The sequence below is a fragment of the Emys orbicularis genome, chromosome 1 (genome assembly GCF_028017835.1).
Source record: "Emys orbicularis isolate rEmyOrb1 chromosome 1, rEmyOrb1.hap1, whole genome shotgun sequence".
In the NCBI taxonomy this organism is placed as follows: Eukaryota; Metazoa; Chordata; order Testudines; family Emydidae; genus Emys; species Emys orbicularis.
In genome coordinates this window covers 216,556,805-216,582,086 of record NC_088683.1, presented here as the reverse complement: position 1 = coordinate 216,582,086, position 25,282 = coordinate 216,556,805, and the positions used below count along the sequence as shown (strand labels likewise).

Sequence of the window (25,282 nt, the reverse complement as noted above, 5' to 3'; positions counted from 1 at the left end):
AGGCAGCAAAGAGAGAGAATTAGGGGATTCTGCTGCTATCTAGAAGAGAAACAAACAGCACCAGAGTCTTGGAAGCTGACTTCCTGCACAATCAGGAGGGAAAAAAACTTTATTGATTATCTCATTTCCGATATTAGAGGTCACTTGCAACTATATGCAACTATAAATATTAGAAACTTGATTTAAGAAATAGGAACAAATTCTGCAGAAATTGATGGATTAAAAGGACAATACATTTACAAGGAAAGCTTGATGCTCATCACTGTTAAGTGGGCAAGTGGATTTGTTAAATCCTGCTTGGAATGTACTATGCTACTAGGGCCAGCAACAGGAGAGTGGATCCTTCCATTAACTATTGCAAGCAAGGTCAAGCACTGCCCCAACTCTGCATCTGAAGTGCCTGGCAGTAGAAAGGCCCACACTTCCCAATGAAGATGTTTTTATAAATGCATGGAGTTTAAGGCCAGAACTGACCAACAGATAAGCTAGCCTGATCTGTATATCTCAGGCCATTAAACTTCCCCCAATCATCCCTATATTGAGCTCATTAACTTGTTTGTCTACAGGATATCTTCTAGAAAGGCATCCAGTCTCAATCTGAAGCCATCAAGAGTTGGAGAATCCACCACTTATCTTGGTAATTTGTCCCAATGGTTAATCACATTTACTGTTAACAATTTGTGCCTCATTTCTAATAGAAATGTCTCTGCCTTCAGATTCCAGACATTGGATCTTGTTATGCCTTTCTCTACAAGCTTAAAGTGCTCTCTAGTAGCTGGTATTTTCATCCCGTGAAGGTACATATACTTATACACTGTAATCAAGTCATCACCCAATTTTCTTTTTTTTAATAAATGAAACATATTGAGCTCTTTAAATCTCTCACTATCAGGCATTTTCTTCATTACTTGCATCATTTTCATGGCCTTTTCCTGCACTCTCCAAGTTTTTAATAGCCTTTTTAAAATGTCGACACCAGAACGGTCTGCAGCAATCCAGTATAAGTCTCACCGATGCTATATGCGTAGACAAAATCAATGTCCTAATCCTACTCACTACTCCTCTGTATAGACATCAAAGGATCACATTCGCCTTTTTTGCCAGAGCATTGCACTAGGAGCTCATGTCGAGTTGCCTGTCCACTCCAACCCCTAGATTCTTTTCAGAGTCACTGCTTTCTTCAATACTGTTCCCCATTCTGTAGGTATGTCTTGTTCCTTGCTGTATAAGTTTGCATTTGGATGCACTAATACACGTTTTGTTTGAAGGGACCCAGCTTCCGAGCAATCCAGATAGCTCTGTATGTCTCCTGGTTCTCATGACTAGTTTGGGATAGGGACTCGACCAATCTTCATGTCAATCAAAAATTTAATCAGCAGTGACTTTATATTTATGCTGAGATTACTGATGAAAATGTTGAATGATGCTGGGTCTAGAACTGATCCCTGTGGAACTCCATTAGAAACATCCCTATTCTATTAGGATTCCCCTCTGACTACGTTTTGAGAGGTTTCAGTTGGCAAGTTCTTCATACATTTAAAGTGTGCTCTATTAATACTGCATAGTGATAATTTTTTTTAAATCAGAATAACAAATACCTCCTAAAAGTGTAAATATATTAAATGGATGTAGTTACTTTTACCAACCAAACTTGTCATCTCAACGAATAAAATAAGGTTTGACAAGACCTATTTTTTCATAAACCCTTGCTGTCTAATTATTTTTCTGTTCTTTACAATTGAATCCTGTTTAGCTTTTCCATTATTTGTCTGGGATTGGCTAACTGGCCTGTATTTACCCAGGTCATCCCACCTGCCTTTCTGAATATTTGTACAACATTAACACTTTTCCAGTCTTCTGGAATTTCCCTGGTATTCCAAGATGTATTACAAATTAACATCAGTGGGACAGAAATCTTCTCAGCCTACTGTTTTAGGACTCTGGTGCAAGTTACCTTAGCCTGCTGATTTTAAAATGTTGCCTAGTCGATTAGGTTTAATACCCTCTTTGGTTACTAATGTACTGCAAAGTATTTCAGCATCCTGCTTCTTTCCAAATACATAACAAGAATATTGACTGAACATTTGTGGCTTTTCTGCTTCATTATTAACAATTTTACCACCTCCATCTAGGAACGGTCTTATACCATTGCTAGGAATTCTTTTCGTCCTAATATATTTAAGATCCTTCTTATTTTTCTTAGGCCTGAAGCCACAGATTTTTTCCATGCTGTCTTTAGCTTCCCTTATCAATTATCTGCACTTCACAACACTGGTGACCCTGACATGATTGTGGTGTGATTACTGCTGTGTGTTGCTAGTGCTGCTGTTCTTAAAAGGAAGTGCAGCGTGTTGATTCCCCAGACCTTGATGTTGTTCACAAAAAAAAACCATAGGCTTGGTTCAGTGGAGAAGGTTTATTGTTGATGAAGCATGGTACTAGCACCGCAGCTCAATGGTTACAGATACACTAATACATGTATGCTCATAACAATGGTACCAGCTCAATCAGCAAAACATTAAGCTGTCCCCTAGGCTAGCATAAAGATGCCCCTTCTATGAGTTCTCCTTTTATACATTGATACAAACAAGTTACATATTACATTCCACATGTTGCTAGTTACTACCCTTGTACCTGCTAGTTCGAACAAAATATCCTCATCCATTATCCGGTCATCCCATTCTTATCTTACAAGTGGTCAGTGTGCTCTTGTACCACCTCTTGGGAATTTGTTTATGTAGTTACTTGATAACTCTGGGTGTTCTAGAACCATCCTCTCAGGTCAGGAATGTGCTTACTTGGTTAGCTAATACCTAGTGTTTGGCTATTTTGCTAAGGCCAGGCCTACTATGATTCACAGCCTTTGGTTCATACTGTTTGTTATGCCAAGGGCTTAACACTAAACTTCTTCTCATCAGTGAAAATATCCAATTCCTCTTGCTTGTTACCCAGATTCCCAGCACTGATATTTAAGCAACTGAACATTTTCTTCTCTTCACTTTATTTGTCACATCTGTCCAAAATGTTGGTGACACAATGAATTTGAGTTTGTAATGCATTTACCTCCTTATCACCCCACCTTTACATTATTAGTTTAATGCCATCCTGGCTGCTCCAGCAAGTCTCCAACCGAGATTAGTCTCCCTGTCTATGAAATGGGGACATCCCATTCATACAGCTCTGTCCCCCACTGGAATGTGGACAATGCGCCACAAAATTCAGACCTTCAGCTTTACACCATTCACAAAGCCAAAAGTTCACCTCCACTATTTTCTGCCTTCTCCATTTTCTCACCCGTGTGTTTCAAACCATCTACATCAGTGCCCCCAACCCATCTTTCCCACTGAATGGAATCTATAAAATGTAGGTATAACTACAGCCCTATGAATGTACTAACTCCCAATGCCTACACTGGCACTACACACTCCAGTTGGGTGGGTGTGAAAGCACAAGACCCAGCATGGGGAATTACACTGTGTGGGAAGTGGAGAGTTTTAACTACATTTAACATAAGCAATTCAGCAACTTCCTGTTGAAAAGGTATTTTTTGTTTTGTTTTTTGCAGGCTGACCTGTCTGCCAAACAGACCTGCAGATATTGTTGAATATTGTTGAATATTGAGGAGGGAGAAAACTTGTTCACCTTAGCCTCTAAGGATAGAACAAGAAGCAGTGGGCTTAAACTGCAGCAAGGGAGGTCTAGGTTGGACATTAGGAAAAAGTTCCTAACTGTCAGGGTGGTTAAACACTGGAATAAATTGCCTAGGGAGGTTGTGGAATCTCCATCTCTGGAGATATTTAAGAGTAGGTTAGATAAATGTCTATCAGGGATGGTCTAGACAGTATTTGGTCCTGCCATGCGGGCAGGGGACTGGACTCGATGACCTCTCGAGGTCCCTTCCAGTCCCTGAATCTATGAATCATATAGGCAGTTTATATAAACTCTAAAGAGCTGGTACCTTTTACTCAGGGAGAACACAGCCGAGTAACCTTCTCCTGCAAGAGTAACTTCTTAAGATTTTCTGTCTGTCTTATGCACAGCCATTTGTAAAATTTTAAACATAACTGTATAACAAACTCAAGTAATGATATTATAGATATATAAGTGCATCCTGGGAAAAATGAATTACAGGAGTTACTAAACTGTAGCTTACAATTTAAGGAGCAGCAACTGGATGATGAAAAGATGATTTTTGTGTCACTAGACCTTTTCTGCAGAACACAGGTTTGGCCCTGGTTAGCACTTGCCTTGAGTTCTAAGCTTTTCTCTTTCTTTCTGGTTTTTGTTTGTTTGTTTGTTTTGTTTTTTATTGGTGACAGAAATATCTACACTTAATGATTTCATTCTAGAGAAAAAATACATTAAATGAACATTAAATTTCATGGTTAAGTACTCAAAAGTCAGGAAATTCCAAAATTAAGGTTGGATGTGCAACTATCACTTGAATTCAATGGTTGGACGACACAAAAAACGAAGTGTGAATCAAACAAACTTCTATCCTCACTCCTCCATAAGCAGTAAAATTGAGTGAAGATTAAATTCAGCGCCTCTTTCCATTCAGTCTAATACCACCTATGACTAGGATTAAATCAATAAAAATATGTTGTAACTTTTATGAAGAAAAGTGTTTATTAAAATGTAACTCAAATTCTATATTCTGTCTATCATGAAACTGTGTCATATATTCAGTGACCAATCCCAACTGAGAACAACCAACTACACCTCTACCTCGATATAACACGACCCGATATAACACGAATTCTGATATAACACAGTAAAGCAGTGCTCTGGGGGGGCGAGGCTGCGCACTCCGGTGGATCAAAACAAGTTCGATATAACATGGTTTCACCTATAACGCAGTAAGATTTTTTGGCTCCCGAGGACAGCGTTATATCGAGGTAGAGGTGTATGTGATTTGTATTACACTTTTCCTTTCCTTTCAAGCAGATTCCGTCCTGGGAAAACCGTGTTCTTTTGAACAATATGGGCAATATATTCAGCCCCAGAAAGCATAAGGTGCAGTGGCCAGGTAGAAAGGAATAACATGGGAAGAAAGAGTTTTTAGAAGTGCTCAATTCATAGTGCAATTCATAGGAGGGGAGGGATAGCTCAGTGGTTTGAGCATTAGCCTGCTAAACCCAGGGTTGTAAATTCAATCCCTGAGGGGGCCATTTAGGGATCTAGGGCAAAAATCAGTACTTGGTCCTGCCTAGTGAAGGCAGGGGGCTGGACTCAATGACCTTTCAAGGTCTCTTCCAGTTCTAGGAGATAGGATATCTTTATTTATTTAATTCCAAATCTCTACAGTCCATCTTTTTTGGAACTACACACTCTATGAAGAAGTGATTTTTTTTACTGTGAATTTATATATATGTTCATACCTTTTTTGACTGCTATCATTTTTAAATGCACTTTGCAAATACTATGACAACTCAGCAAGAACTACATACACAATAAGTTTTATAGTTTGTCTGGTTTTGTGATGTAGGTCTTTCATATAAGCGTTAACAGTTCTCCCCACTGCTAAACACATTTTTTATTCACCATCCTTAACACAAAACACTTTTCAAAACATTCACCTTTCCCCAGACATGGAAAGTTTCAGTCCAAAAGGTGACATTTTCAAACATCTACGAGCAAATCAAAACAGGGGTTCATAATAGAAAACAAACTGCAGTAATACAGACATACCATGTGTGTATGTGTGTGTGTGCTCATTTATAAACTTTTGACATTTTAAATATATTTGATGTCTTTCTTCATGACTTAGTGATAGTACTTTGAAGTATTATGAGGTAAACCTGTGTTTGATTTTTGTCTCATTCCCTGTTGTCTCACTCTCTGGGGCTTCACTGACAACAACAAAAAATCCCTAACTTTCCTGCATACAACCACAGGGCTGTGATCTTGTCAGATCTCATAACACAAGCAAAATTAAGCTTGGTCAGTACTTGGATGGAAGACTGCAAAGGGTAAGAAAATGAATGCACATCTTTTGAGCATGGGAGTGCATCAATTCTAATATTCAATCTCCTACATACCTTCTTTCTGTCCTGGTTACAACTTTTCATTCTTCATAATCAATAGGGTTTGGCACTTGTTGATGGGGTCAGGGATTTGACATTAATATTAGGTGTTCAGGACAACTGGTGCACATGCCAGCTCAGCTTCATTTATTCACCAACAGTGGCAAATGTAACTCCATCACCTCAAGAGATATTACTTTCTGTAAAGCTAAGGGTTTTTTTCAGAATACAAAAAGCTGTATGCTTTTCTACAACAAACTCACATCTCATGTGTGACAGGAATCACATCGCAAGTTTCATATTATATTTCCATAAGAGGTGTGTAATACTAACTGTGACAGGGTGTGCATACCCCACACTAGCCAGGAAAGGGTTAATCCCACACTATGGGCGAAGGAAGTCCCGCCCCTCAGACCATGCTGGGTATGCTCCAACTGCTGTGCTAGTATAAAGGAGAGCAGCCCAGCTCACTATGGGCTGACCACCAAGCAGGAAGTGTCACAACCCAATGGCCCCCTCCCCTTAGGGAGTCCCCTGGAAAGGTAAATCAGCACTGTATATTGCTAACGCTGTTGCAAGCATCGCAAAGCATTTTGGAGAGGGTTAAAGGTGTGTGAATGGAAAGTGGAAGATTCCTTTGCAGGATGGACTCTGACTAGTAGGCCATGCTGCCCTGTACCTGCGAGCTGCTATATTGACTCTAGCCACTAGGCCACGCTGCCCTGTATCTGAGGGCTGCTGTATTGACTCTGGCCACTAGGCCGCATGGCCCTGAACTTAAGGGCTGCTGTATTGACTCCGGCCATTTCGCCACGCAGCCCAGAACCCAGGGGCTGCTGCTTTTACTCTGACCCTTGGACCTCATCATGGTGAGGCCCAAGACAGTCAGGTAGACTGTAACTGCGGTGTCAGCACACCCACTATCAACCCTGAAGGGAGATGGGGTGTGCATACACTGCCACACTAACAAGCACTTTTCTTTGATTCTGAGCTTGGCTGCTATAAATCAGAAAAATAAACAGAAGTTGCATGAAATTCTAAGAACATTTATTATTCATGTTTTCATTCAAATTGAAGGAATTTATCTCAACCTTTAAAATCAAGACACTTGAAAAAGAAAGTCTGAATACTTATTTCCAGCATTTGTGATTGAAAATCTGTAGTTTGCTCTATCCAAAGCACAACATTACAAAATTTAAGTTTGTATGACAGCTTTAATTAGGTCTTCAATGAACTACTCTCGGTTAAATTGTTCAAGTCTCTCAAATAGGTTACCTAGCCTTATTCCTGTTCATTTGACTTTCCAAATCGTCAATTTTCTCCAAGTGAATTTTAACTTCTTTTTCCAACTCAACCATTCTGCTATCTTGTCACATTTCTTTTTAATATTGCAAATGTGTTTTTCACTGGTGTCCACACATTCTCTTACTTTTATTATGCCAGTTTTCAAACTATTACAGAGAATTGCTCAATGCATTGGTGGTAATACCTAGATACTTGTAATCTTCTATTATAGTTTATATGACATCCCGAAGAGTTAGAGATCATACAAACTCCTCCATTACTGACCACACCACACTTTTCCATTCTCATTGAACCAAAATACATTATCACAATTATAGCATCATTTTGTCTCTTTTCCCACAACATGAAATATAATCTCTCTCTCTCTCTCTCTCTCTCTCTCTCTCTCTCTCTTTTTAACTTCTTCTCCTCCTATACCTACTAAGCTGGCCATGACTTAATTGGGCTGAAAGTGGTCAGGAATTATTCTGATAGTGCTGCAGATCCAACAGTGCTTTGGAAGAATACACTGGATTTTTTTCTAAGCTTATGTATCATTAATAACATTTTCAGAGGAGTTCTAATTATAGAATTTTTATTATGAAGATTACGTAAGATGCAGGGGGAGAAAAGCTTGATTTGCTCATCCACTGCTGAATTTGCAATTAGAAAAAGCAATCTAAAAAGCAACGTTCAATTTGGAAAATGAACAAACTTGATATGGAAATAATTGTAAGCAAATGAATATTTCATATTCATAATGCCAGTTTTACAGAGTATCACTGTGCTTTTAAATACATAAGAACAGGATTTCACAGGACTGTTGTTCTCTTTCAATGCATATATAGAGACAAGGTGGGTGAGGTAATTCCTTTTTTTGGACCAATTTCTGTTGGTGAAAGAGACAATCTTTTAAGCCACATGGAGCTCTTCAGGTCTTGGGAAGGCATTCCCAACATCACAGCAAAATGCAAGGTGCACACGTAGCTAGCACATATTGTAAGGGACTATTCAAGGTAGAGTGGCCTGTTAACCCCTCTGCAGACATAGACAACAAGAGGAGGTTAGTGGGTTACAAATAGCTGTAATAAACCATAATAATAATAAACCATATCCAGTCCATGATTTTTGGTGTATAGTTATGAATGTAAGCTCCCAGGCTCATCTTTTGGAAGTGTAGCTTGAAATCTTGTCTCTCACACCAACAGAAGATGTCCCAATAAAAGATATTACCTCACCCACCCCGTGTATCTAATATCCTGAGACTGACACACCTACAACTACACTGTATAATGCACATGCACACCATTACTATTATGTGACCATTGAAGACGTAGACCCTTCCGGCATACACTTAAGCACTGCATTCATTAGTAAATCCACTGAAGCCTTTGTAAGATTGAGGCCATAGTTTATGAGAAATTATGAACTGATAAATAATGGTTGTATTTAAAAGTGAAAACAATGCCTTTTCTTTTCTTTTTTTTTTTTTGGCGGGGGTGGGGGAAGAGAGCAAGGCTGATACTACTGTAGAATCTTCTACATTAATTTTAATATATTATCTCTTGAATGCATATAATACTGCATATAATGCTTTATGGTGCTTATTTTTCAGGTTTGTTTGGTTCTAGAAAACTAAGAATTCTATTACAAAGAGCTAAACTTCATCTAGTTCCCTTGTCCTTACATTTTATTCTTATGTTAAATTTATAATCCACTCTTTCTAGAATTCTCAGGAAATGAATACATTTTATGGATTATTTTAAACTCAATTACCATATAACATTTTCTGTCAGAGGAACATTTAGTTAAAATAGTGTAAGATTGGTACATAGCAATGGCTTTCACAAAAAAGTTTTGGACACCACCTATGGTAGTTTTTCTGGATAACTAATCTATTCATATCTACTAGATGAAAATTACAACTTTTATGTATGGTAGATCCAGGATTCTATTGAAAAACATTTCTCAATTAAGTCTTTTTATTATTGGTCCCAAGCATCTCTTTCTGTCTCTACATTTAGTTTCCAAGTGTAGAAAATTGTTACGTAATATATGGAGAAAACTGCAAATTACTAAAATTAATTTTAGGATGTTAGATGATCAAGATGATGTAAAAAGGAAGGCACTAATGTTCAATTCTGCCATGCAAAGAACCAGTTATGCTTATAAAGGCAATGCAGTTGATTATATTCTTCCAGAGAAGTTATGAAGTTAGGATTGTAACCTTTAAATTTCATATATGGGCTCAAGAGTCATTTAGTCTAATGCTCTTTTTTCCCCCCAATACAATTTGCTTTATAAACTGAGTGGAAACAATGAGTCTATAGTTTTTAAGTCCTTTCCAAGCCCATTGTAGGAGGTAAAAAATGTGTTTAGTTTCTAAAGATTAATTTTTAAAAAATTATTTAATACACCTCCATTATAAGGTGTCATAAATATAAAAATTTCAAGTATATTGAAAGACAGTTCCAGTTAAATTTACACATGGATGTCAGGGTCTCATTAAAGAAACCGCTACAACATTCACTGCCTATTAAAACGTCTCAAGAGATACACTCAAGGGGCCAGATCCTCAGCTACCGTAATCTGTGATAGCGCCACTGACTTCAGTAAAGTTACAGCAATTTACACAAGCTGATGATCTAGATCAAGGGATTTTCATCACCCAAAACAATGACCAAGATTTTCAAAAGTGATTGGTAATTTTGGGTGCCCAACTTGAGACACTATATATAGTTTTGTAGAGGGTAGGTACTCTCTCTGCTATTCAGTACAAAATTAATATTTATGGTGCAACTCTACTTACACAAGTGTTATTTCAGTTATTAAGATAAGAATAATAATTAAAATATGTTGTTTAATATTATATTATATTAATTCATTTTCTGAGTTTTTTAATACATTTATCAATTAAAACAAAGCATAATATAAAATTCAGTGGGCAAACCCAAGGTAGCCTCACAAACAGTACACCAGAACCAAATTACCCCCAGTAAGAACAAAGTAACATCATGGGCTAAACAACTTTTTGTTCAGATGCTGTAGTGCTGGGCACCAGTATAAGAACCTATATAGGTAGATGTGACTGGTCCAGAATAAAATAAGCTATTTCTAGGAATGCACAAAAAGAATGCAAATTTCCTGAGCAAGACAAACTTAATTCAGAAAATATATGGATGATGGAAGTGTATGTATAAAAATAAGTGCATTCCAAGCAATGAGGAGTAGATGATTTCACTTAGTTATGTAATTTACAGCATGTAAGAACCATTCTGCAGTCATTTCCATCCATTTTGGAAGTGTCTGAAGCAGTTTGTTGATCACAGGGAAAGCAGGTCAGTGTAATCTCACTGATCAATTCACACAGACAAAATCCACAGAACTTGAGAGCTGGGATCCACTCCTGCAGCTAGTGGGAGACTGGGGCTTGGTCTACACTAGGACCTGTCAGTATAACTATGTCACTCAGGAATGTGGAAAATCCATATCCCTGAGCAACGTAGTTATACCGACCTAACCCCTTGTGTAGACAGTGCTATGTCGATGGGAGGGATTCTCCTGTCAACATAACTACCACCTCTCAGAGACATGGAGTACCCTACGCCAATCGGAGAAGCTCTCCTGTCAGCATAGGTAGCATCTTCACTAAGTGCTATAGCGGTGCAGCTGTGCTGCTGCAGCGCTGTAAGTGTAGATGAGGCCTGGGTCCACAGAATATTCCTTCCTCTCCCCTCACCACATTTTCTCTATAGAAGTAGCCATATAAGTTTGGGTGTACTCAAAAAAATCTTCTCATTCATGTTCTTCAAAATGCTTAAGCAGCTCCCACATATAGTGGTGCAATCACAGAAGCCAGGACTTTGTTGAGGACGGTGAAAGTCTCAGGAAAGGAGAACTTCAAATTGGAGCAGAGGGAAATGATCTCATATTTGGGACCCTCCTTCCAGATGAGGTCATAGTCCTCTCACACTGAGGATACTTCTCAAGGGAAGTGGACCACTGTTATTAGGAAGAAACAGGTAATGGAGGGGGGATTCAATCATTAGAAATATAGATAGCAGGGTTTTTGATGACCAGGAGAACTGCACAGTCAAATGCCTGCCAGGTGCACAGGTTGCAAACCTCTCTCGAGACATCAAGACAGATGTATGTGCAATGCTGGGTAGGAGCCGGTGATTGTGGTACAAGTAGCTACCAATCACCCAGGGAATGGTAGGAGTGAGGTCCCAGCGGCCAAATTTAGGCTGCTAAGAGATTAAAGCCCAGGATTTCTATGGTAGCATTCTCTGAAATGCTGCCAGTTCCATGAGCAGTGTCAGTTAGACAGGCAGAACTACAGGGTCTCAATGCATGGATGAGATGATGGTGTTCAGAGGAGGGATTTAGGTTTATTAGGAACTGGGGAACCTTTAGGGAAAGGAGAAGCCTATACAGGAAGGATGGGCTCCACATAAACCAAAATGAGACACATCCCTTAGAGGAAGATTTGTTAAAGGGAATACTAAACAACTAAACATTGACGAATTTTGTAAGTGCTTGCATTCAAATGCAAGAAGTTTAAGTACTAAGAAGGGTGCACAGGATCTTGTCCAAGAGGTGAATATAGCTGAACCGCTCGGTAATAGTGATCACAATGTAATTATCTTTAACATCCTTGCAGGGGAAAGTACCAAATAAGTACCCACCACAGCACTATTTCATTTCAAAAAAGGGAACTACACAAAAATGAGACAACTAGTTAGGTGGAAATTACAAGGAACAGTCACAAGAGTGAAATGCTTGCAAGCTGCATAGAAGCTTTTTTAAAAACACCATGATGGTCTCCAAATATATGTATACCCCAAATTTAAAAAAAACATAAGAGGACCAAAAAATGCCACCATGGCTAAACAACATAGTAAAAGAGGTGGTCAGAGATAAAAAAAAAAAGACATCTTTTAAAAAATTGGAAGTCAAATTCTACTGAGGAAAACAGAAAGGAACATAAACTCTGGCAAGTCAAGTGGAAAAGTATAAGTAGTCAGGCCAAAATTATTTGAAGATCAACTAGCAAAAGGCATAAAAAACTAACCGCAATTTTTTTTAAGGACATCAGAAACAGGAAGCGTGCCACATATCAGTGGGAGCACTGGATGATCGAGATGCTAAAGGAGTACACTAGGAAGACAAGGCTGTTGCAGACAAGCTAAATGAATTCTTTGCATCAGTCTTCACTGCAAAGGATAGGATGGAGATTCCAACACCTGAGCCATTCTTTTAATGTCAAATCTGAGGAACTGTCCCAGATTGAAGCATCAATAGAGGAGGTTTTGGGAACAAATTGATAAATTAAACAGTAACAAGAAGTCACCAGGACCAGATGATATTCACCCAAGGGTTCTGCAGGAGCTCAAATGTGAAATTGCAGAATCACTAATTGTAGTATTTAACCTACCGCTTAAATCAGCCTCTGTACCACATGACTGAAGGATAGCTAATGTAACACCAATTTACAAAAAAGGCTCCAAAGGCTAACCTGGCAATTACAGGCTGCTGAAGACTAACCTCAGTATCAGGCAAACGGTTGAAACTATAATAAGGAACAGGATTAACAGACACATAGATGGACATGATATGTTGGGGAAGAGACAACACAGCTTCTGTAAAGGGAAATCATGTCTCACCAATTTATTAGAATTGAGAGGTCCAACAAACACGTGGACAAGGATGATTCAGTGGATATAGTGTACTTGGACCTTCAGAAAGCCTTTGACAAGGTCCCTCATCAAAGGCTCTTAAGCAAACTAAGCTGTTTTGGGACAAGAGAGAAGGTCCTCTCTTAACTGGTTAAAAGATAGGAAACAAAGGATAGGAATAAATAATCAGTTTTCACTGTGGAGAGAGGTAAATAGCAGAGTCCCCCACGGATCTATACTGGCACCAGTGCTGTTTGACATGTTCATAAGTGATCTGGAAGAAGGGGTAAACAGTGAGGTGCCAAAGTTTGCAGACCAAAGTCCAAAGCTCACTGAACAGTTACAAAGGGATCTCATGAAGCTGGGTGACTGAGCAACAAAATGGCAGATGAAATTCAAAGTTAATATATATTAAGTAATGTACATTGGAAAATGTAATGCCAACTATAAATACAAAGTGATGGGCTCAAAATTAGCTGTTACCACTCAAGAAAGATTTTGGTATCATTGGGGACAGGTCTCTGAAAATATCTGCTCAGTCTGCAGCGGCAATCAAAAAAAAGCTCACTGAATATTAGGGAACCATTAGAAAAGGGATAGGTAAGAAGAAAGAAAATAACATAATGCCACTACATAAATCCATGCTATGCCCACACCTTGAATACTGTGTTCAGTTTCAGTTGCCCCATCTCAAAAAAGAATTTGCCAAAAGTACAGAGAAGGGCAACAAAAATGGTTAGGGGTATGGAACAGCTTCCATACAGATTCAAAAGACTGGGAGTGTTCAGCTTGGAAAAGAGACGAGTAAGGGGGGATATGATAGAGGTCTATAAAATCATGACTGGTGTGGAGAAAGTAAATAAGGAAGTGTTATTTACCCCTTCACATAACACAAGAACCAGGGGTCACCCAATGAAATGAATAGGCAGATTTAAAAACTAACAAAAGGAAGTATTTCTTCGCACGACACAGTCTGCCTGTGAAACTCATTGCTAGGTGATGTTGTGAAGGCCAAAAGTATAACCATGTTAAAAAAAGAATTAGTAAGTTCATGGAGGATAGATCCATCAATGGCGATTAGATAAGATGGTCAGGAACGCAACCCCCTACTCTAGGTGTCCCTAAACTTCTGACTGCCAGAAGATGGGACTGGACCAAAGGGGATATGGCCCACTCGATAAATTGCCCAGTTCTGTACATTCCCTCTGAAACATCTGGCACTGGCCACTGTCAGAATACAGAATACTAGGCTAGCTAGACCAGTGGTCTGACCCAGTACGGCCCTTTTTGTTTTCTTATGAAGTGAAATTTTAATTAGAAATGAGACACACATTTTTAACAGTGATGGTGATTACCCCTTGGAACAAACTATGAAGGGAAGTAGTAGATTCTCCCTCTCTTGATGTCATGAAGCCAAGACCGGATGCCTTTCTAGAAGATATAGTTAGTCAAACATAAGTTAGTGAGCTCAATACGGGGTAACTGGATGAAATTCCATTGCCTGTGATATACAGGAGATCAGACTACATGATCTAATGATTCCTTCTGGCCTTAAAATCTATGAAACACACAGCTCTGAACAGAATTATTACAATAGATGCCCATTTGTAACAGGTCACAAGTCTTTAAAGATATATGCATAGTACCTGAAAAGTCCGAATACAATTTTGGAGTCTCAAAACTCCTTATGTCAAAAACCAAACTATAAATGGTGAATTTTTGAGCACTGAAAGTTCTTAAGAGTCTGAATATCTCCCTCACAAACTTGATAATTGGCTTCCCTCTCACAAATGTTTATCCGTTTTTTCTAATTTTAAAGCCCTATCAAAACTAAACCTGTATAGAATTAAATTAAAAATCTCAACTGCTATGTGTTTAAATACAATAGACAACTGTAAAACTACAAAAGGGTCATAAACCATATAATGCATTTTCCAATGAAATTCTGGGTCAGATTCAATTCAATTACACCAGAATTAAAAAAAAAAAAGGGAAGTCTCCTGAAGACAATGAAGTTACTCTCTCAATTCATACTACTGTAAATGAGAACACAGGCTCTTTAAGTGTATTCTATTTCCTTCAAATTTTAAATAAAATGTAAATGTTTTATATCTAACCTAGAAGAATCAAATAGCATGGCCCAATAGAAAACATTATACTAGATTTTCCCAGAAGTTTTTTCTCCAAAGGCTGTATTTTCCATCTTTCAGAGTTCAAAGGTTTTTCAAAAATAACAAACAGGAATAAAGTATGCATCATCTTCATTTAATGCACTACTGTATCTGTTCAGAGGTGTCACTCTATCCAACTACCAGTTTTTACAGCATTCCCTGGTGTACTCCTGAACTTCTAATCAGGCCTTTAGCCACCAGCCTTCTCTTATAATCCCATTCTCTAGGCTGCAGGAGGCAAGAGTAGGGAGTTGACACCTTGAGTGTGCTCTAGTACAGACAGTAAACCTTGTAACAAACCTCTAGCGAGGCAACACTATCCAGTTGTCTTTTAGAGAGGCTTGAATCCATATATATTACCTTCTTTATTAATTGCAAACAAGCCAGAACTCTAAATATCAAGCTGGCATGTTCCACAGGAAAAAAAACGTTGCCATCTATTGACCAGCTACAGTTTAAGAGAAAAATGCTTAAACTCTGCTTACAAAAACAGACCCCAATATGGGTCCATCATTCAGCAACACAACAGAAGTTACAGAAAATGTAAAATTAACATTACCAAGCAGGATTAGAAGCATCCATATTATCAACCTGTATATTCTTACTATAACATTTCACAGAAACATGACAAAACATATGAAAATCTGTTTTCTCTGACTTTGAATAATCACTTTTCCTTCAAAGGGAACCTTTCTATTGATTGCAGTGGGATTTGGATCAGGACCTTCAAGTTCCACTATTCCCAATTCTACCATTGACCAGCTGTGTGACCTTGCGCAATTTGCTAAAGCTTTGTGCCTGAATTTTCCCCTCTGTGAAACTCTGATAATACTTTTTATCACAGGCTTAATTATTATTTTAATTACTTTCAGAGCCTCAGATGAAATGTGCTACGGTATGTAATTGTGAAATATTACTACTGTACATTTCTTTTTCTGCCCTAATCTCTATTCTATGGCACTGAAAATGGCAAAAATGTGATTAACTGAATCATGTATCCAAGACACTACAGAAGGATTGCTGAGGATCATCCAGCTCTCCGATTACTAACCTATGCTGCTCACTGATATGGGCACTAATGGTACTGCAAGGTATGACCCTGAGCAGATCAGAAGTGACTACAGGGCTCTGGGAGTGAGGGTGAAGGAGTGGGGGCACAAGTGGTTGTTCTCATCGATCCCTCCAGTCAAGGGTCGGGGTCTGGGAAGAGCTAGACAAATCCTGGAGGTAAATACATGGCTGCACAGATGGCGTCACCAGGAGGGTTTCAGCTTCCTTGACCATAGGATCCTGTTCTGAGAAGAAGGGTTGCTGAGCAGAGATGAGGTCCACCTGTCAAAGAAGGGGAAGAGTATCTTTGGACACAGATTAGCTAACCTAGTGAAATGGACTTTAAACTAGGTTTGTTGGGGGGGAAGGAGACAAAAGACCACAGGTAAATCCAAAATATGAAGACATGGGCAAAGGATTGGAATCTGGGGGGGACATAGGTGTGACACTGATCCAGAAAAGGTTAAGCAACTTGAAGGCTAAATTACCAAAAGTCTACATTTAAAGACATATTAGGGCCATTCCTCATAAACAGCTACTGAAGCCATGTTAGACAGACTAGAAAAATGTACACTTGTATTGTTAGAGAATTAGAAGAAGATAGGGATTGTAATTGCTAAGAAGACTGGGACTTTTCAACTTGGAAAAGAGACGACTAAGGGGGGATATGATTGAAGTCTATAAGATCATGACTGGTGTGGAGAAAGTCAATAAGGAAGTGCTATTTTCTCCTTCTCATAACACAAGAACTAGGGGTCACCAAATGAAATTAATAGGCAGCAGGTTTAAAACAAACAAAAGGAAGTATTTCTTCACACAACGCACAGTCAACCTGTGGAACTCCTTGCCAGAGGATGTTGTGAAGGCCCGGACTATAACAGGGTTCAAAAAATAACCAGATAAATTCATGGATGATAGGTCCATCAATGGCTATTAGCCAGGATGGGCAGGGATAGTGTCCCTAGCCTCTGTTTGCCAGAAGCTGGGAATGAGTGACAGGGAATGGATCACTTGCTGATTACCTGTGCATTCCCTCTGGAGTACTTGGCATTGGCCACTGTCGGAAGACAGGATACTGGGCTAGATGGACCTTTGGTCTGACCCAGTATGACTGTTCTTATGTTCTTATGTTGTATTTATCTGTGGAACCTTTTGGCAAAGGAGGAGCCTGTACAGGAAGGATGGCATCCACCTAAACCAAAATGGAACCAGATTGCTTGCACTTAATTTAAAAAGGTCATAGAGCAGTTTTTAAACTAAGGGCTGGGGAAAGTCGATAGGTGTGGAGGAGCAGATGGTTCAGAAAGCGACATCCCTTAAGGGAGGATCTATTAATGGAGATTCTCTATGTCCTAGTAAGGAGGAGAGGCGATAAAAATACGGGTAAGATCTGATGAGAAAAAGTCAAATGAAAAAAAGAGTCCCATTCAATTACATCATGTAATGGCAGACAGCTAAAAAGTTACAATTGTTTTAAGTGCTTATATACAAATCCTAGAAGTCTAAATAATAAGATGGGTGAAATAGAGTGCTTCGTATTAAATGAGGATATTGATATAATAGGCATCACAGAAACATGGTGGAATGAGGATAATCAATGGGACACAGTAATACCAGGGTACAAAATATATCGGAAAGACAGAACAGGTCATGCTGGTGGGAGAGTGGCACTATATGTGAAAGAAAATGTAGAGTCAAATGAAGTAAAAATCTTAAATGAACCAAACTGTACCATAGAATCTCTATGGATAGTAATTCCATGCTCGAATAATAAGAATATAGCAGGGAGGGATATACTACCAACCACCTGACCAGGATGGTGATAATCACTGTGAAATACTTGGGGAAATTAGAGAATATAAAATAAAAAACTTAATAATAATGGGGAATTTCACTTATCCTCATATTGACTGGGTACATGTCACTTCAGCACAGGATGCAGAGATAAAGTTTTTTGATACCTTAAATGACTGCTTCTTGGAGCAGCTAGTCCTAGAACCCACAAGAGGAGAGGCAAAGGGGATGGCTCATGTAACATGTAACCAGAATGTTCCTGTCTATTACTATATTCTATTGATTCAGAGATCAAAAGGGAATATTAACATTTAGATGAAACTTGAGTGTAATAACATCATTGTCTATATTTCTTTTTGAAGTTTAGTAAACTCTATGAACTGATTAATGGAAAGCACTTTATGATGCTGATGAATGCAACAAGTACCTGTGTATACATAGGAAATAGATTTTTACTTCAAAGCCACTATTCTTTACCAAGGGATACCTGCTGTCAAGAGGTTATCAATAGCCTGCCGGAGATCTATAAAAGAACGCTAGGGCCCCAATCCCGTATCTCAGATCTGCTTAAGTTTGGTCAGAGGAAGCTTGAGTTGCAAGACTGAGGTCTCCAGCTCCAGTCTGGATTACCCTGCTACTTCTCATGGAAGAATTAGAACAAACTCTACACATGGACTGCATATTTGGAATATAACCTCATTAACTGATTCTGGAAAGAACTTATGCAACTCAGCAGTTCACCATCTCTACTATGAAACTGACCTAAGAGCTTTATTCATATCTGTATGTATAATGATTTTTTATCCACAATCCTCTCTCTTTTCTTTTTAAATAACTTTTAGCTTAATTAATAAGAATTGGCTGTAAATGTGTATTTGGATAAGATCTGAAATACTCACTGACTTGGTGGGTAATGTGTCCGATCCCTTGGGATTGGTAGAACTTTATATATGATGAACAAGATTTTCAGTAATCCTCATCATATGTGACTTGGCTGTCTGGGTGGGATATAAAGGGTAACAAGAAAACATTTTACAAATACATGGGAAGCAAGGGACAGGGTCAGGCCCACTAAATGAGGAGAGGAAGACAATAACAGAAAACACAGTGATGGCTAAAATGTTAAATGCCTTTTTTGTTCCAGTTTTCACCAAAAATGTAGCAGTGATTGGATGACTAACATAGAGAACATCAGTGTAAACGGGGTAGGATCTAAGAATAAAATACGAAAAGAACAAGTTAAGATTTACTTAGAAAATTAAATGTCTTCAAGTCATCAAGGCCCGGTGAAATACATTCTAGAATACTTAAAGAACTGGGTGAAAAGATCTCTGAGCCATTAGCAATTGTCTTTGAGAAATCATGGAGGAGACATACCTGAGTACTAGAAAAATGCAAATATAGTACCTATCTATAAAAAGGGGAATAAGGACAACCCAGGGAATTACAGACCAGTCATCTTAACTTCGGACCCAGAAAGATAAGAGAGCAAATAATCAAACAATCAATTTGTAAACACGTAGAAGAAAATTAGGTAATAAGTAATAGTCAACATGGTTTTATCAAGAACGAATCATGTCAAACCAACCAAATAGCCTTCTCTGACAGGGTAACAAGCCTTGTGGATGGGGGAAGCAATAGATGTGATATTTCTCAACTTTAGTAAAGCTTTTGATACTGGCTCACATGATTGTCTCAAACAAACTAGAGAAATATAGCTTAGATGAACCTACTATAAGGTGGTGCACAACTGGCTGGAAAACCATACCCAGAGAGTAGTTTTCAATGACTCGCAATCATATTAGAAGGGCATATTGAGTGGGTTCCCACAGGGATCCGCCCTGGGTCTGCTTCTATTCAATATCTTCATAAATGATTTAGATAATGGCATAGAGAATACACTTATAAGTTTGCGGATGATACTATGCTGGGAGGGGGTCGCAAGTGCTTTGGAGGACAATATTAATATTCAAAATGATCTTGACAAATTGGAGAAACAATCTCAAGTAAATAGGATGAAATTCAGTAAGGACAAATGCAAAGTACTTCACTTAGGAAGTACCAATCAATTGCACAAATACAAAATGGGAAATGACTGCCTAGGAAGAAGTACTGCAGAAAAGGATCTGGGGGTTATAGTGGATCACAAACTAAATATAGGTCAACAATGAAATACTGTTGCAACAAAAGTGAACTTCATTCTGGGATGTATTAGCAGGAGTGTTGTAAGTAATATACAAGTAGTAATTCTTCCACTCTACTCAGCCTCAGTTGGAGTACTGTGTTCAGTACTAGACACCCCACTTCAGGAAAGATGTGGACAAATTGGAGAAATTCTGGAGGAGAGCAACAGAAATGATTAAAAGCTCTAGAAAACATGATCCACGAGGAAAGATTGAAAAAAACTGCATTTGTTTAGTCTGGAGAAGAAAAGACTGAGGGGGGACATGATAACAGTCTTCAAGTACATAAAAGATTGTTATAAAGAGGAGGGTGATATATTGTTCTGTTTAGCCATGGAGGACAGGACAAAAAGTAATGAGTTTTAATTACAGAAAGGGAGATTTAGGTTAGACATCAGGAAAATCTTCCTAGCTATCAGTGTTAAGCACTGGAACAAATTACCTAGGGAGGTTGTGGAATCTCCTTGGAGATTTTTAAGAACAGTTTAGACAAACACCTGTAAGGGGTGAGCTAGATCACTGGTTCTCAACCAGGGATCTGGGGGCCCCTGGGAGCTGTGAGCAAGTTTCAGGGGATCTGCAAAGCAGGGCCAGTGTTAGACGTGCTGGGGCCCAGGGAAGAAAGCCGTAGCCCCACCACATGGGGCTGAACTCCGGGGTCCTGAGCCCTGCCACCCAGGGCTGAAGCCAAACTTAGCTTTATGGGGGCCTCTGTGGCATGGAGGCCTCTGTGGCATCTGGCCCCAGGCAATTGCCATGTTTGCTGTCCCCTAACATGGACCTGGCTTTTATATGCAGAAAACTAGTTATGGTGGCACAGGTGGGCTGTGGAGTTTTTACAGGATGTTGAGAGGGCCTCAGAAAGAAAAAGGTTGAGAACCCCTGGTCTAGATAATATTTAGTCCTGCCTCAGTGTGGGGGACTGGACTAGATGACCTATTGATGTCTCTTCCAGTCCTCCATTTCTATGATTCGATGTGGGAATTAGAGTTCAGAAATGGGGAGGAGCTCCATTTTACACAATTTCTGGAAATGTCCAAATTTAGGAAACTACTAGGGAAAGATGAAAGATGATTACAAGAAAAAATTTACTGTTACTGAGCTAGTGCAATAATGGCAATAAATACACTTCCAGCCCAAGAGAAACAGCTAATCACAGCTGTCATAGAAGAGAAAAATATAAAGTTACAAAAAACTAAAGGTCACTAACATCAAAACATGGTATCAATTTATTATATGATGGCCAAGATCCCCTGAAGTGACTTGTAATCTTCAGTGTCTAATTGGAGACACTCTGAAGGGGCCCATTTTCAGAGGATGGTGCGCTCAACATTTTCTGACATTCAGACCTCTTTATGATATTCTCAGTCTGGCACACAAAATCACTAGCCACTTTTGAAAAACTATTCCCATTCATTCATATATATATATATGAAATAGAAAACACTGAAAAGGAATCCTGAATCAAAGAAATAAAGTATTTAGAAATTTTTACTAGATTTCAGTAACAACTATTACAGAACTGTTGAAGAATCTGTTTGAATATAATAGAAAAATAATGCTCTCAAACCTCATTCAACCTTTGAACAAAAATTACAAATGCTTTTGAATCTCAAAAAACACTTTTTAAAAAAGTAACATTACTTAAATTGTATTACTTTCTGCTTTTATACAACTTGAACCACCTATTCCTTGTTCTTGCAAGGACTTGAAATATAAGTGCCAAAATATTGAAAAACAGCTGTTCTTATGAACTCTCCAGACCAGTTTTGCTGACAAGAGAGGCTTGGATAACTATCAAACTTTGGGGGTAAAGCTTTCGAGGTTGACGCAACAGTGTCTCTGTGTGTGTGTGCGCATGCGCAAATACAAGCCAAACACAAATTACTGTTATTGTAATTTACATACTTAACCTTTTTTATGGGATACATCTATCGTTGGGACTACATTTTTAAAAATGGAGTGCAAAGTATAAAATACAAACGTAAGCAATGGTATGTACAATCTCACATGAAACACTAGGTAGCTGCATGTTGCAGATGCATATTACCCATTTTTTACATTCAGCAAAATATTTTAGGCACACAATTTAGAAAACATAGCCTGATGTTTTTGAAGTCATGCAAATAATTTATTTTATGCAGCATGAATCTGGAACTTTTCCTTTGTTACTGAGCTGCAGCAAGTAGATGCAAGAAATTTTTTCAGCCATGTTAATGAAATATAAAAGATGCACTGTCTGTTGCACAGTTTACTAAGCCTTTATTGTAATTGCTGTATGAGGAACAAGAACACAGTATCATAAATCTTTAAATATGCAAACAAAACTTCAAATCAAGGGAATATTGGTAATTGCTGTATCAGAGAACAAGTCATACCAATTTGATTGCAATGTCATGATCACTTTCAATGAGCTGTTCAATATATACATGTTTTCTAGGAAAGATACTGTAAATAACCTTTTCTTAAAGGGACAGATGTCTTTCTGTTGAAAACCCAAAGTATCTCTTCCTGAAAAAGAAAATAAATCCTATGCAGAATCCCTACAGGATGCAAAATGAAAACCACAAGGCATTTTTTAAATTATAAAGAATATGGATACACTAGCTCTCCATAGTTTAGTTTCAAGCTAGGTTCCCATTATAAACTGAATGCTGAAACCATCTTTCCTTTAACATTGCCAGAATTACACTATCCATATTAATATTTCACATGCAGGAGCTCACACTAAGATAGAATTTTATTTTTCAAAGTCTGAGGGAAATCATGCATAGTGCTTGCGACAAAGAAAAAAGAGGGGAAATAACTCCCTTTTAAAAAATGAAAAACAAAATGTAAGAAAAAAATACCACCTCAGAAAAGATAACCTCCTAAACCTAGGGCGAGGTGAGGTGAGCTGGATGGGTGGAGTGACACCTCTGTAAGAATTGTAAAGTAAATAATTTCCCCTTTCCTGCAGATAATCATTAGGATCTTCCCTTCTAGAGAGTAAAAAGCTTAAATGACATCCACCCCTCCCCCCAAAAAAAAGGTTCCTGGGAAAAAAGGGATTTCATCAAATAAATAAAAACATATTTGGGGAGGGGAAGGATGGGATAATTTGGTATCACCAACCTTGGAAACCAGCTATAGACCACGGAGAGTCCCTATTCAAAAACAGCACCTCCATATAATATGTAGATATGGCTTCCGCTCTGGCTTCTCTTGCACCAAGGGCTCTGGTGCAGACAGTGTCAGTGCTTCCTGGAAAACTTAGAACTTTCTATCCTTTCGGCTGGTGTTCCTGGAGAGACCAAGTTACCTGGGTGTGGAGCTGTTCTGTATGGGCTCTCTATCCCAGGAATGCATAATTATCATCATCACTAAAATTTGGATGGAAGGTATTTTTGTAGTCTATTTCTAACTGCGGATTGTCCCTAGACTACCACCAGCCCAGAGACACAGAAGATTGTTTGTTACATTGATATGATGCAAGAATCCCTTTAATATTTGCTTCCCATTTGCCTGAGCCCCTGCTCTCCAGTCTGATTAGAGAGAGCTGGGACTTCTTTCCTATCCAGCTGGAAGGTCCTTGTGATCACACCTACAGTGTGGGACCAAACAATCAGGCATTAAAGAAAACCATATTGTGCTGTACCAGTCGATGATGGGCAGTGGCAAATGGCAGGCCAGTTAAAACTTTTGTAGGAGATTCAGATCCCTTATAGTATTTTTGGAGGAAGATTATTGGGCAAAATGTAGGTGAAAAGTTCAAAGGAGCATAATAAATAGTTTATTCTAAAGCTGAGAAATAGAGGCCTTTATGTATAAACAAACACAGGTAGAACCTTGTCCAAAGATGCTTAAAGTCAAAGGGCATATTCAGGCACCAAAATGCAACTCCGGAAATTATGTTTAAGTAAAAAACACTTCCCTGGGAGAAACCAGTAGTCATCTGTATAGGTTTTGCTAGGCACTTGTGTCATGGAGGGCCATGAGTGTTGAGCAGGGCTGCCCCTGTTGGCCCAGTGTAGGATTGGTACACCCAATCACACAAGTGTTGGGTCTCCCTGTGAGATCAGACAATTGCAATAAGGAGGACTCAGGCCCCCCAAAAGGCCGAGCAAACAATCATTCTGTTGCCCCTGAGCCTCCTGGCTGGGGCAGGAAATAGCAGTTGGAGTTCTGACCCCCTGGGCAGGGCAGAACAAACAGTCAGTCTGTAGCCCCTGAGCGGGGCAGAGCAAGCAAACAGTAGCCACCTCTAGTGGTAAGTGGGAGGAGGGGTAGTAGGGGAACCCAGGCCCACCCTACTCCACTGGGGGTTCTGACCCAGGGCCCTATGAAGCTGGGAAATTCTCAGTTAAGGGTTTAAGCATCAGCTTCTAATACATTCCCTGAGTGACTTCCTCCACAAGGTGCATCTCGGGCATCTCCTCAGCTGGCAGCGGCTCGGCATCCCAGTCAGTCTCCGTGGACTGAGCTGGGCTGCTTTCTTTTATCTGTCCCTTCCACCTGGCGCATGAGTAGCAGAGGTGAGGGGGCGTGGTATTCTGGGCCCACAGTGATTCATCAGACACCATTGACCCAGTGTGGGGTTGGTACACCCCATCACAACTCAGACTAATATTTTGCAAACATGATATGAAGCCTGACAGATACTTCAAGGTAGAGCAAAAAAGATCTGCCAGAACTTTCATTGTAAATCAGTACAAATTTTGGATGTGAACTGAAGTGTGATATTTAACAGACAGATAATGTCACTGCAGTATAATATCTGAAGCATGTACCCAGCTAACGTGAACGCAAACTGACTGCTAGCTGAGTACACTCAAGGAGTGAACATTTCATTAATCTATTGACTGCTCTGATGCATTATCTGCAAACAGTCTACATAAAGGTTACATATCTTCCTAAATCTGTAATTTAATCCCTTTTCTGATACATGTAGCCTATGATTCTGTCATTTAGTTAGCATTGTTTGCACTCATGATAGGTGATGGATTAACAGAGCTCTCAACTGGAATCATTTATTCATCCACAGTAAAGGTACAGTCATGGATAGAGGCAGTGCAGAGCTCCCACTTCGTCACATGCTAAGATTGCTAACAAGATTG

The 25,282-nt window shown here is 39.0% G+C and overlaps 1 protein-coding gene across 1 annotated transcript in view; it reads right to left on the bottom strand.

The window, feature by feature from the left end:
* CFAP47 (cilia and flagella associated protein 47) overlaps window positions 1-25,282 on the bottom strand; it is a 704,026-nt gene that overhangs the window by 234,682 nt on the left and 444,062 nt on the right. The gene's annotated exons all lie outside the window — the stretch shown is intronic.